Here is a 9,670-nt window from a genome sequence, read left to right as displayed (position 1 = left end):
GAATTGAGGTTGCATCATATTATTGATAATCTTTATAATATCTTTCTTGAAAATGATGGATCGGAAAATTGTGCTCAAGTGTTAGAAGAAGAACGCATTAAAATGTTTGGCATAAAATATTTGAATGATGAGCATGATTGCAGTGTTGTTAGTATGAATTCTTTGAATATCCAAAATGCTAATGATGATTGCACAAGTCATGATAAAAATGTTTCTTATAAGCATGTCACTTTTTGTAGAGTGAATTGGGAGTGCCTTTGCACACCAAAAAGGGAAGATAGATTTTGTAAGAAGCATAAATATTTAGAAACTAACAAGTTGCAAGAGAGGCTAGATGATTGTGCTGAAAGATGTAAATTTTTTCGCCATCCTTGTGAACTTTGCAATGAACATGGTAATTTAAATCTCCAATGCAAATTATTTCATGATCAAATCATGTTCAAAAATTGTGATAACTTGATTACCCTTGAGCATCATAAAGAGCTTAGTCTTATTTTGGGGTATGAAGAAATGAAACGTATAACTAAGGGTTTTCCAAATCCCGAGAGGTTTCTTGATTTTGATTCTAAAGAAATTTATATGTTTTGTGTGGTAAATTGCATTGAGAATCCTTATATTGCCAACTATCTAAAGACAAGAGAACAAATAGAATATGAAGAGAGTACTAATGAAATGGAAAATATTTCCCAATTCCCTCCTAGTGTTTATTGTGGTGAATCAGGTAACAAGTTGGAGCTTCCTACCCAATCAATCTCTTCAACAAGAAGCTTGAAAAAATTAATTAAACCCACACATTGTCGGCGTTCTGGGAACGGGGGTCCCCAGACTTGCCTGCCTGTGGCCTATGGTGTGGCTCAAGCCATGGCCCAGTGCGGCCCATCTTCATCGACTCAAGTTCAAGACCCTCACGAGGGGCCAAGCCTCACGGGGCGGATGACAGGAAGCTTCCTCAGGAGTAGCCTCATCAGGCTAGCTCGCGAGGAGGCGGAGAGATCAAGGCAGGGGTACCTCGCGAGGTGCCCGTGATGCAAGCCATGACGATCGAGGCCAGGCGAGCGCCAGGCAGGCGCCGGCCTGCGTAGTGTCCTTGTTTCCCCTTTGGTGCAAAGGAGGCAAGCACAGGCCAAGGCATCAGGCAAAGGCAACCATTTCGGTGCAACAAGACCAAGACCAGCGGAACGGCGGGAAGGAGGTTTCGTGGAGCCCAGGACGGCCTCATCATCAGAGTCTTTGATAGGCGAGGACCGACTTTAGTTAGGATAAGTGTATTAGATGTTCCCCTTCAAAATGGCCAATCATTGGCGCCCTTCCCGTTCAATATTTGGGAAGAGGACCAGGGCCTCTCGCTATATATATATATATATATATATATATATATATATATATATATATATATATATATATATATATATATATATATATATATATATAGGACTAGCCACCATAATGTAGGGGCATCTGGGATCTGGGATCTGGCATCTCGGATCGAGCCCTCCAAAGGGACAACACCACCACAAGAACACCCCTCGCGAGGCTGTTCTTCCCTTGTACTGTTCATCATCAGCTCCAGAGGCAATCAACCACACCACAAACTAGAGTAGGGTATTACACCACAACGGTGGCCCGAACTAGTATAAACCTTGCGTCTCTTGTGTTGTTCATCGTGTAGCCTAGACCCTTTGCGAGGCGACGAGACGTGAGTTGGTAGAGGAGAGATCTTCGGGCGCACCCCAGTTTTCGAACCTCAAGGGTCTACCGGAACCCGCAATCCGACATTTGGAGCGCCAGGTAGGGGTGCGCCGGAAACGTGTCTTCCGCCGTCTTGCGTTTCACCGTCTGTCGCATCCATGTCTGACGCTCGTCGAGCCCGCGCCGAGCGCCGGGCTGCTCTCGCGGCCCATGTCGCCCAGACAGCCCCCGTCGACAGGCCTTCCCATCGTTCCCATCGCCTGCCGCCCATGCCGCCACTGGCCTGGCGGGGAACAAGCAGCAGGCTTCATTGCCGCATCCCTCGGTGCAGTGGGAAGGGCGCTGTCGGTGTCAAAACCGGCGGATCTCGGGTAGGGGGTCCCGAACTGTGCGTCTAGGCGGATGGTAACAGGAGACGAGGGACACGATGTTTTACCCAGGTTTGGGCCCTTTTGATGGAGGTAAAACCCTACGTCCTGCTTGATTAATATTGATGATGTGTGTTACAAGAGTGGATCTACCACGAGATCAAGGAGGCTAAACCCTAGAAGCTAGCCTATGGTATGAATGTTGTTCGTCCTTTGGACTAAAGCCATCCGGTTTATATAAACACCGGAGAGGGCTAGGGTTACACAGAGTCGGTTACAATGGTAGGAGATCTACATATCCGTATCGCCAAGCTTGCCTTCCACGCCAAGGAAAGTCCCATCCGGACATGGGACGAAGTCTTCAATCTTGTATCTTCATAGTCTTGGAGTCCGGCCGATCATGATAGTTCGGCTATCCGGACACCCCCTAGTCCGGAACTCCCTCAGTAGCCCCTGAACCAGGCTTCAATGACGACGAGTCCGGCGCGCATGTTGTCTTCGACATTGCAAGGCGGGTTCTTCCTCGAAATAATTTATAGAAGATTGTGAACACCAGGATAGTGTCGGGCTCTGCAAAAATAAATTCCACGTACCACCGTAGAGAGAATAATATGACACAAGTCCAATCTGCTGACGTATTTTGTGGCGTGACGTCACACCACTACCAAGCCTTTACTAGAATCATATTTATTGTACCACCTCACCGCGTTTGGCGAAGCGGTTTTCTTGGCACGTCCTGTCGAAGCAGAGATCATGTTCCCCTTATTCTGGGATTCCCATCAATACGGACGTGGGTAACCCAACCGCGCCATTGATTGCAGTGCTTGGGGGATAAGTGAGTTTTATCAGGCCGGTGGGGACGTATGTTTGTGTCCGCCCATATAAGGGGATAAAGATCCAACCCTTTCACCTCCGCCTTCTTCCTCCTTGGCTTATCCAACTCCGCAAACTCGAACTCCAGCGCCCCAGTCCGCACTTCTCACCTCAACCTTCTCCAACTATGTCCGGAGCGGGAGGCAAGTGGATGGCCTCCTCCGTCACGGAGGAGCAGATCCAGAAGCTGCGCAATGCCGGATATTTGTCCAACAACATCGCGCACCGGCTCCCCGACGAGGGAGAGCTCATCCCAACTCCCAGGCCCCATGAGAGGGTAGTATTTCTTCCCCATTTCCTTCGTGGACTGGGCTTACCACTTCATCCCTTTGTCCGGGGGCTCATGTTCTACTACGGCCTGGATTTCCATGATCTGGCCCCGAATTTCATCCTCAACATCTCGGCGTTTATCGTCGTGTGCGAGGCCTTCCTCTGCATCCAGCCCCACTTCGGCTTGTGGCTCGAGACCTTCAGTGTCAAGCCGAAGGTTGTGAAGGGCAGCCAAGCGGAGTGCGGAGGCGCCATGGTGGGCAGGATGTCCCATGTTACGTGGCTGGAGGTCACTTTCATAGAAACCATTAAGGGGTGGCAATCGGGGTGGTTCTACATCACCGAGCCGCGTGACCCTGATTGGGCAGCGGCCCCCGAATTCAGATCTGGCATCCCTACACGGCTCACCTCCTGGAAAGAGAGTGGCCGGATCTGGGGCGATTCGGAGGAGCTGACCGGACTCCAAGCCTGTATTCAAAAGCTGGTGGACAAGAAGCTCAAGCTTGTCAACGTAGTCCAGGTCATGCTCATCCGCCGGATTCTCCCGTGCCAACGACGGGGTTTCAACATGTGGGAGTTCGATCCGGCGCAGCACCAGACTCTGAGCGGGCTCTTCGACACTACGTACGAAGATGTCTGGAAGGTGCTGTTCAAGGGCGCCGAGGCTCCCGCATCCGCTACCGAAGATCGCGGATTCCGCTCGCAGCGTCCGGCTGACGAGGTAAGTGATTTTGTCCTTTACGGAACGCTTGTTTTTCATAGTTTGACTCTATGCGGGATCTAAACTCCCTTTACCTTTGACAGGACTGGCTGGCGAAGGCCGAATGGACTATCTGTCTGGCCCCATTGCCAGATGACCCAGCGGACGCCCGCCTAACGGGGTTGCTGGCTCTGGCACCCCACGTGGTGCCGGAGAAGAAGGCCAAGAAGAAGGCCACGGGTACTCGAAAGAGTTCCCGTTTTCAGGTGTTATCGGATGATGACTCCGAGGCCGACTCCTCCCACAAAGGCGAGGAGGAGAAGAAGAAAGCCTCTCCCCCAGCGGGGGGAGGGAAGAAACGGAAGGCTTCCCCTACGTGGGAGGCCGAAGGGACCAAGAAGGGAAAGACTCTTTCCCCGGACTGCTCTGCCAACGCCAGTGACGACGACGAGGACTGGCCCCCAAGGGCCAAGCCCCTGGCGAGATCGTAAGTATCCGGAATCCAGAATAACTTCATGATTTTCTTTTTCGCCACATAATGTCTTTCTAATGCCGCATATAACCCTGCAGTCCGCCCAAGGATGATCTTCCCGCTTCGTCGAGCGGGTCCTTAGGTGCGTCGGATATGGATTCTCTTCCGACTGCCTCCACCCCCCGTGATGCAGACGATGCCAAGGTGGGATCCTGGGAAGGGACCCACCAGGAGGAGGAGGCTCCGGAGGTGTCGCAGGACAACCTCCCGGACTTTGCACCAGACTCGGCCCCAGAACCCATAGTGGCTCCGGAGTCCGGCGGGTGACCCCTTCGTAAGAAGGGCAAGACCGTGACGCCGGCAGCCTCCGTCCAACCGGAGGCGCCGGACAACTTGCTGGAGGCGCTCAATGGCGCCTCCATTGAAGAGGAACACCGCACTATTATGAGTGCGGTGATTCAGAAGGTTCAGCTCGCCAAGAGTGGGCTGACCGAAGCCTGCAGCAGCCTTCTAACAGGCTTTGAGGTAAGAATTTTGATATATGTAAAATAGTACCACATAGATAGTAGCCCCTGATGCTCGGTTCGGTGTTCGAAAAGAAAAGCCGGACTGAGGATCTTAAGAAGATATACGCAGGAGTCATAAAAAATATGTCAATATGGGATTGTAGGCTGCGCTGCTGACCTCTTCCGCACTGACTGCGGAGGTCAATACTTTGAAGGAAAGCCTCGAGCGGTCCGAGAACAAGTTCGGCCGTGCCAAGAAGCAGCTCGAGGACAAGGAAGGTGAGTAACACTTTATTAAAATTGTACCTTACAGAAAAGGATTTTGGTTGCAAAAAGAATGACAAGGATAACGTGGGTATTGCAGGGGCCACTAACAAGGTGGCGACCCTGAAAGAGGCGGTGGCCGCGGCCGAATGTAATGCGGCCGCGGAGCGCACCGAGCGAGAGAAGCAGGAGCCGCGGGTGGCGGAGGTACAGCAAGAGCTCCAGGATCTCGTGAAAAAACATGGGAGCCTGGAGCGTGACTCGAAGACTCGAGAGTCTGATCTTGCAACGGCTCTTGAGAGTGCCAAAGCCGCTAAGGCCGAAGCCTACAAGGCCCTCCAGGAGATCGAGGCGGTGAAGAAAATAGCAGCGGGTAAGGCATTTTTCATGCAAAGTAAGCATGTGAGTGTTAATTACCTATTGCTTACCCAAATTTGGAGCTCTCCAGGAGCGTTCGCAGATCTTCCTCGCAGGGTGTCCGATGCTGCCGCGTTCTACCGGGCCGAGGAGGGGAGCTCGATGGAGAAGGTTTTCTGGTCTCAGTATGCTGAGGCTGGACATCCGGTGCCCCTTAGCGACCAGCTGAAGCAGCTGGTCGAGCTCCACAAGGCGGCCGAACAGGCCATGAAGGGCCTCATAGTTCGGCTATGGCCTAACGAGGCCATGCCTGGGAGCTACTTCGGCCTGGTGCGGCGGCTGGTGGATGCGTGCCTGTGGGTTGAAGTCATCAAGCACTCCGCCTGTATTGAAGGTGCCCGTCGGGCCCTTGCCCGCGCAAAGGTGCACCGGGGCAAGATGGATGCCCAGAAGCTCGTGACGGACCCGCCACCAGAGGGCAAGGAGCAGCGCACGCCCGAGATGTATTATAAGAGTGTGCTGAAGGGCGCCCGCACTATTGCGGGTGAGTGCTCCAAAGATGTAATATTTGAGTAGACTCGCATTTTGTTATCCTGTGCGCTGAAAACTTAGTTCATTTGCGCTAAGCAACGCTTTTTAATTTAAAATATTACCTTCTGTGCGGCTGTTTATCAAATCTGAGAGATGGCAAGTCGTCGGCTTCAGCCCCCATGCCACGAGTGCTGGGGTGTTCGGGATAAATTTGAGCACTTTTGTTCCCATATTTGGGTCCATCTAGGGAGACGCTCAACACAACGAACAAGGCAACCAGACTTATAATGCTTGAACACTCTCACTTAGCCATAGAATTCTACAATTTTAAATTTTGGGGAAGCCCCTAGTCTTCGGAAGGCCGAATTTGGGGCGCTATCCACGCCTGGGCCGGACAAAGTCGGCTCCTCGCTCTAAGCGGCATAAGTCTTTAAGGACTCGCAAAATACCTCTCGAACAGCGACCGACTCTCGCCTCATCATGAGGGTCAGTTTTAGCTTTCTCCACTAAGGCATTAACCCAGCTCAACTGGGGCGCAATCGCAGTGGTTCTCCCAGTGCTACCTTAGCCGATACAACGGAACGTCAGGTACCAAAATGTGGGAGCCGGGCAAACCCAACTATTGACCCAAGACATGATTCGGCGCCGATGCATATAATGCTATAAGTTTGGGGTGCCGCACTTGTGAAAGTGTTCGGACTTATCACACCATGATGCGGGAAATGTAAGCCCCTGGTGTATTTAGCCGTACCAAAACGTATGGATGCAACATGTCACAAATGAACATATGTATAAGAGAGAAATGCAATTGGAAGCAAAAAGGTGCTGCATTACTTATTAAAGAAAAACTGCTGTAAGTGCAGAACGATACAAATGGTGCGATAAGCAAGGGATGGGACTGTTAAACATGTCCCCCTCCAGGGGTAGGCTGCCAAATGGTGCGTAAAACAGATTTAATGCTCGTAATGGAGACCTCCTGGATATTCATTGTAGCCTCTATCCTTCCCTGGCTGTTGCATCGTGAGTTCGGCAGATTTGCTGCCGGACAGGGCCTCTGACGAACGGAGTCCTGTGGGTAAAAAATAAAAAAGGAAAAAGAAAAAAAGAACGACACACTTGAGAGCCCCTGGTGTGGTTGAGCCGCAGTCTGGGCCGATCGTGGTCGCGCCCCTCTCCCCATGCCCATGGTATCTTCAGAGCGTAATGGTGTACGCGAAGGACCTGTCTTAACGTTTTACAGGGGCTGGGGTTGGGGCCGCACTGCTACGCGTGCTCGGAATGTGCCAGGTGGTCTTGTTGTAGGTTACTCCGGGCGCGCTTAGCTGTGTCCGGCCACTTAACGGCCGGACTCGAGAATTTCCTTAAGAGGCTGCATTGTACTTCTGCCACGAGAGCCGCTATATTTTCCTCCGTGCAGAGAGAACGTTCAGTGTTTCTGTTGACCGTGATGACTCCTCGAGCGCCTGGCATCTTGAGCTTGAGGTATGCATAGTGCGGCACCGCGTTGAATTTTGCAAACGCGGTACGTCCGAGCAGGGCATGATAGCCGCCGCGGAACGGAGCTATGTCGAAGATTAACTCCTCGCTTCGGAAGTTATCCGTGGATCCGAAGACCACTTCTAGTGTAACTGAGCCTGTACAATTGGCTTCTACACCTGGTATGACGCCTTTAAAGGTCGTCTTGGTAGGTTTAATCCTTGAGGGGTCTATGCCCATTTTGCGCACTGTATCCTGATAAAGCAGGTTCAGGCTGCTGCCGCCGTCCATCAGGACTCTGGTGAGGTGAAATCCATCGACGATTGGGTCTAAGACCAATGCGGCGAATCCGCCGTGGCGGATGCTGGTGGGGTGGTCCCTTCGGTCAAAAGTGATCGGGTAGGAGGACCATGGATTGAACTTTGGGGCAACAGGCTCCATCGTGTATACATCCCTGAGTGCACGCTTCTGCTCCCTTTTGGGTATGTGCGTTGCGTATATCATGTTCACCGTCCGCAACTGTGGGGGGAAACCCTTCTGTCCTCTATTGTTCGGCGGTCAGGTCTCCTCCTCGTCATCGCTGTGCAGCCCCTTGTCATTGTTTTCGGCAATTAACTTGCCTGCCTGCTTGAATACCCAACAGTCCCTGTTGGTGTGGTTAGCTGGCTTTTCGGGGGTGCCGTGTATCTGGCACAAGCGGTCGAGTATTCGGTCCAAATTTGACGGACCCGGAGTAGTTCTTTTGAATGGCCTTTTCCGCTGACCAGGTTTAGAGCCTCTGAATCCGGCATTGACTGCCGTATCCTCACTATTTTCGCTGTTAATGCGGCGTTTGTTTTTGTTACGACGTGACCTGCCATTACGGTCCTTGATATCCGGACTGCTAGAATTTTTGCTGAGGTTGTTGCTGCATGCTAGCCAGCTGTCCTCACCCATGCAGAAGCAGGTCATGAGTGATGTGAGGGCTGCCATGGATTTTGGCTTTTCCTGTCCCAGGTGCCGGGCAAGCCACTCATCGGATATTATGCTTGAAGGCCGCGAGGGCCTCCGCATCCGGACAATCGACGATTTGGTTTTTCTTGGTTAAGAACCGTGTCCAGAATTGTCTGGCCGATCCGTCTGGCTGCTGAATTATGTGGCTTAGGTCATCAGCGTCTGGTGGTCGCACATACGTGCCTTGGAAGTTATCAAGGAATGCGGCTTCCAGGTCTTCCCAACTCCCAATTGACTCTACTGGCAAGCTGTTAAGCCAATGCCGGGCTGGTCCTTTAAGGTTGAGGGGGACATATTTGATGGCATGAAGATCATCACCGCGGGCCATGTGGATGTGAAGGAGATAGTCTTCGATCCAAACCGCAGGGTCTATTGTGCCATCGTAGGATTCAATATTCACGGGTTTAAACCCTTCGGGGATTTGATGATCCATTACTTCATCTGTGAAGCATAGTGGGTGTGCGGCGCCTCTGTACTGGGCGATATCATGACGGAGCTCAAAAGAGCTTTGTCTGTTTTGTTCGGCCCGGCCGGACTTACTGTGTCCGGCACGACGGTTGTCGTCATGTATCATGGGGCGCCCACGTGATCCATAGATCGATCTTGATTGTCTTGCCTTATCCTCCAATATATCTTGCAAGTCCGAAGAGTTCCCCTGTGGCTTTGTGCTTTTAGAGCGATGCCGGGGTACGGTTCTAGTGAAGGGCGTAGGGGCCTCTCTGTCGCGACCACGGGGTGGTCGGTCAGCCGTATTGTCTCCTGGTGATGCGGGTTCATACACCTCCTCCTCTAGTCGGGGGAGCAGCTTGCGTTTAGGGTAGCTTTTGGAGGGGCGTTCGAGCTCATGCTCTTCGGCCGCGAGGACTTAAGTCCATCTGTCGGCTAGCAGATCTTGATCAGCTCTAAGCTGTTGCTGCTTTTTCTTGAGGCTGTTCGCCATGGCCATAAGCCTACGTTTAAAACGCTCTTGTTCGACGGGATCCTCAAGCACGACGAATTCATCGTCGTCGAGGCTTGCCTCGTCTCTGGAGGGAGGCATATAATCCTCTACCTCTTCTTCTGCCGCTCTCTCATGAGGGCTGGCGTCTCCGTCCTCCTGCGCTGGATCTTGCTGGAGTGGGTTGTCTTCGGCACTGTCCGGTGTATTATTATCTTCGGTGCCGGAATCTTC

The sequence above is a fragment of the Triticum dicoccoides genome, chromosome 3B (assembly GCF_002162155.2).
Source record: "Triticum dicoccoides isolate Atlit2015 ecotype Zavitan chromosome 3B, WEW_v2.0, whole genome shotgun sequence".
Taxonomy (NCBI): Eukaryota; Viridiplantae; Streptophyta; class Magnoliopsida; order Poales; family Poaceae; genus Triticum; species Triticum dicoccoides.
The sequence above is the reverse complement of the archived record's forward strand: the minus strand, read 5'-3'. Positions refer to the sequence as shown.